The sequence below is a fragment of the Fukomys damarensis genome, unplaced genomic scaffold (assembly GCF_012274545.1).
Source record: "Fukomys damarensis isolate Sample0158 unplaced genomic scaffold, DMR_v1.0_HiC HiC_scaffold_37, whole genome shotgun sequence".
Classification (NCBI taxonomy): domain Eukaryota; kingdom Metazoa; phylum Chordata; class Mammalia; order Rodentia; family Bathyergidae; genus Fukomys; species Fukomys damarensis.
In genome coordinates, this window is record NW_022900949.1 from 3537339 (window position 1) to 3541452 (window position 4114).

The window sequence follows — 4114 nt, forward strand, 5'->3', positions numbered from 1 at the left end:
GTAGGGATTGGCGCGGTCAGAGTTCAGCTTCAGAAAACTACAGGTCAAATGGTAGGGGGGACCTCTTCAGTGTTCCTGGGGAGCGATCCCTAACTTAGAAGGGGGTCGCGCACTTCCAGACTCCGTCACCTTCTCCAGCCTCTTCGGGGCTCTGCCTCTGGCTGTTGGTTTTTGAAGTTTACGGAGGAAAGCGTCAACGTGTGCTCAGTGAAACCTACGCATTCTGAATACAGTCGCTGGAGCGAAAGATGCGCAGAAAGGTTTTGTCTTGGAGACCAGCAACCATGGAGAATCGGGCAAACTGGGCACATAATAAATGTGCATTTCCCCATTGAGGTGAAAGGAACACAAAAATCTGCCTTCTTTTTAACCTTTCTCTTTTTAAGACAGGGTCTCACTGTGTAGTTGGGGCTAGGGCTGGCCTGGAACTCGCTTAGATTCTCCAATCTCAGACTCCTGAGAGCTGGTGTTACAGGCGTGTGCCACTGTGCCTGGCTATTTTGTTTGATTTGTCTTGTGCTTTTTTGAGACTGGGTCTCTCCATGTAGTCCAGGCTGGTCTTGAACTTGCTGGAATCCTCCTGCCTCAGCCTCAGGTGTGCACCACCACACCTGGCCTACTGCGAAGTTTTTTTAAAAAAACCACTTTTAGGTGTACTGTGCAGTGCTGTGGAGTACATTCAGTGTTGTGCAACTGTTGCCACTATTCATGTTCAGAACTTTATCATCATTCCCAGTAGAGAATGTGTTTTCAATCACATTATGTTTGTTATAATCTGTCTCTGATTTTGCCTTCTCAGATTTTTAACTTGGGAAACTATGATAGTTTATGGGATTGAAAGTGAACGTAATGAAAGTTCACTATCTACTGGCTGGCTGTGTTGTTAAACACCAAATTGGAGAAATGTCCAGGTTCTTTCTCTCCATCGTTGGAGAGAAACAAAATACTATGCCATGGTTAACTGGTTCTTAGAAATAAAGGGAAAAGCACCCCCTAGTTATTTTCAACGTTTTATTGTGGAAATCTCTGGGTAATGATATTTCATTTTTACTTTTCACCATTTGCATTGGGTGCCTGGTAGGATTTCTGAGGGCCCTGTTTGAAGGCTTTGGGATACATTAGTGCCAGGTGTGATAGCACTGCAGTGGCTGAGTCGGGAGAATCACTGCAAGTTTGTGAGTTCAAGGTCTGCCTGAATGGACCCTGTCTCAAACAAAACAAAAAGGTGCATTTATTTCCTGTATATAGGTTGGGGTGTTGCTGGCACCTTGTGAGGTGAGAGGTTGAATTAGTTACAGATGATAGCACCAGGAATACATTTTTCAAATTTTCAAAGCTCCACTTTTAAATAGCCATTTTATGCCTCAGTCGTTTGACAAACAATGCTGGACAGAAAGCTTTAGAGTTAAAATAGTCTTTGTTGGGAACAACTTGAGTCTGGGACTTGCTTACTAGAGCATACTTATGGAAACTGGCAATGCTTAGATATTTTTTTTGTAGGCCCTGTGGAAAAACTTGTTTTTGCATCACAAAGTTCTTGAAGCAAAACTTTTTTTTTTGAACTGGGGATTGAACTCACCGACCTTTTGCTTACCTGGCAGGCGAGTTGCAACTGGGCTAAATCACTGGCCTTGAAGCAGAACTCTTGAAGCCCAAGTCTGGAGGGAAGAGTCCTTTTTTTGTAGTAATTAATGCTGTTAGAAGTTGGGAGTGGTGGAACGCCCCTCCCCAGGGGGGCTTGTATTACTCCAGGACGAAGATGAGATGAGGTGGAGAAGACATGGAGCAAAGATGAAGGATTTTGGTGTATGCTTTATTTATTTATTTTGGTGTGTGTGGGGGGCAAACTCGGGACCTTGCACTTGCGAGGCAGGCGGTGGCACCACTGAGCTAAATCCCTGGCCCCTGTATGCTTTATTTTTCATAGACTGTGTGTGTGTGTGTGTGTGTCTGTCTGTCTGTCTGTGTGTCTGTGTGTCTTTGTGTATGTTGCAGGGGTTTGAATATAGGGCCTGTACCACTGAGCCACACACCCCAGCTCATTGTTCTAAAGAACTAAAGCTGCTAGACTAAGGTTGGAGAACTGGCTGGGGCCAGCTGGTGGGCAGTGAATTCCAAGCTGAGGAATTTGGATTTTTATCTTGAAGGCCTTGGAGAGGTGGGAGGAAAATAGAAGCTTGATTTTTCTGACTTATGGCTTCTCCTGCAGAGGGCTGTGCTGTAGACAGAAAAGGCAGGTAGCCAGCAAGCTTTGTGGAGTCCCCAGGCTGGAAATCTTGTTTTGCAGTTACTTCTCTCCTGGGTATGAGGAGTGCTTTATTTTAATGAGAAATGTTTCCCATTAAAGTCAAGATTAGAGTACAAAGTAGATTTAATCAGGGGAAAAAAGCATTTAGAGGAACATGTAAGTTTAGATTGGTTTATTTTATTTTTTATTTTTACTTTTTTGTACGGGCGATTGAACTCAGGACCTTGCGCTTGCAAGGCAGGTGGCAGAACTGCTGAACTAAATCCCCAGCCCCAGAGTAGGTTGTTTTTAAAGTAAAAATTTATATTTAACAGATTTCTGGAGTCATATTCTTAGTGTTAACTGTTTTCTAGTTGTGAGACTTTATTTTGTGGTGTTGAAAGTTAGTTTAGGGGATTGCATTGGTGCATGCTAGGTAAGTCTCTCTGCCGTTGAACTACATTCCCAGGAAGGAAACTTTGCAACAATTAAGAAAACAATTTAACCCAGAGACTGCTGCAGTCATCCTGACACTTAAGTAACCTGCTGCTTCTTTAATATTACACTGTAACCACTCACAGCAGTCATTGGAAATGTTTTAACCCAGATTCTGTATGCTCTGCAAGGATTTTTTGTGTTGCTATACTTTAAAAGAGTATTGTATCCTTGGTGGAAATTAGTTTTGTTTTGGTTTTTGGTACCGGGGATTGAACTCTAGACCTTGTGCTTTGAGGCAGGCCACAGAACCACTGAGCTAAATCCCTGGCTGGAAAGCCTTTTTGAAACACATTGGATGTGAGTTCAAGATTATTTGAATACATCTTGTCTGAGTTTTGCTGTTACTTTGCCCCTTGCTTTTATTTTTAAATTTTATTTTATTTTTTACGTGTAGCTGTTTTTATTTGTGATCCTTTCTTTACATTCATCCACACATTCAAGCCTGAATTTATAGCTAGAAACTCAGATTCATATTTCTGGTCCTGTCTAGGTAGGACCCATGTCCAGATAAGGCACTCCTACTTTCAAGTCAATGATTCTCCAAAGTTGTCTCATCTGTTCTTTTCTCATTTACACTAAAACAGGGCCCTCTGTTCTGATACCCACAATGAAGCACAGGTTATATGAATCAAACTAGATAGGAGTACAAGAATTGCATAGAGCAGAGCACAGGTAATAGACTCCCCAGTTAAAACAGGCCATAATGAGCAAAACAAAACCAGACCTTCGTGGTTTAATAGATACAGCCTATTCTGAATTTGGTGCATCTCAGCTGGCGTACACCATGTCTGTGAACATAAATCTCTTCAGGAGCAGAGCATACTTCCAGGTGTAAGTTACTCATCCTATTACTGTGACACAGCAGGCTCTCCAGGGTGGCAGCGGACATGCAGTTCCTCATGTAGCTGAAGGTAGTGAGCTGGGAGCAGTGGCTGAAGGCAGGCAGAAAGGCGTGGATCTGGGCACCTGTGATCCCACAGGCTTGCAAGTTCAGAGTGCCTGCAGTGTTATTCAGGAGAAGTTGAAGGGGATCAGAGCTAAAATAAGTCAGCTTGATACCACCCAGATCCAAGTGTTTTAGGTTTTTGGTGCTTGGACACTGGCAGCTGGTTCCAGTCTGAGTGTGAAAGCTGATAGTACAGAGGGTCTCCAAAGGGGATGGCAGGCATCTGAGTACCTGGTCCAGGTGGCCTTGCAGGGAAGAGCCAGATTCCATATAAATCTCTAGAGAGTGAAGCTTAAGAAATTCAGAGGTGATTTTGGTGACCAGCTGTGCGCTGTCTTTTATTTTTTTTGGTACTGGGGATGGAACTCAAGTCCTTGTGCTTGTGAGGCAGGCGCCAGAACCACTGAGCTAAATCCCCGGGTCCCTCCCTGCCCCCCCCCCCC

At 43.8% G+C, this 4114-nt stretch overlaps 1 protein-coding gene across 7 annotated transcripts in view; it reads left to right on the plus strand.

Moving 5' to 3' along the window:
* Positions 1-4114, plus strand: part of Hnrnpm (heterogeneous nuclear ribonucleoprotein M) — a 43831-nt gene that overhangs the window by 1005 nt on the left and 38712 nt on the right. The gene's annotated exons all lie outside the window — the stretch shown is intronic.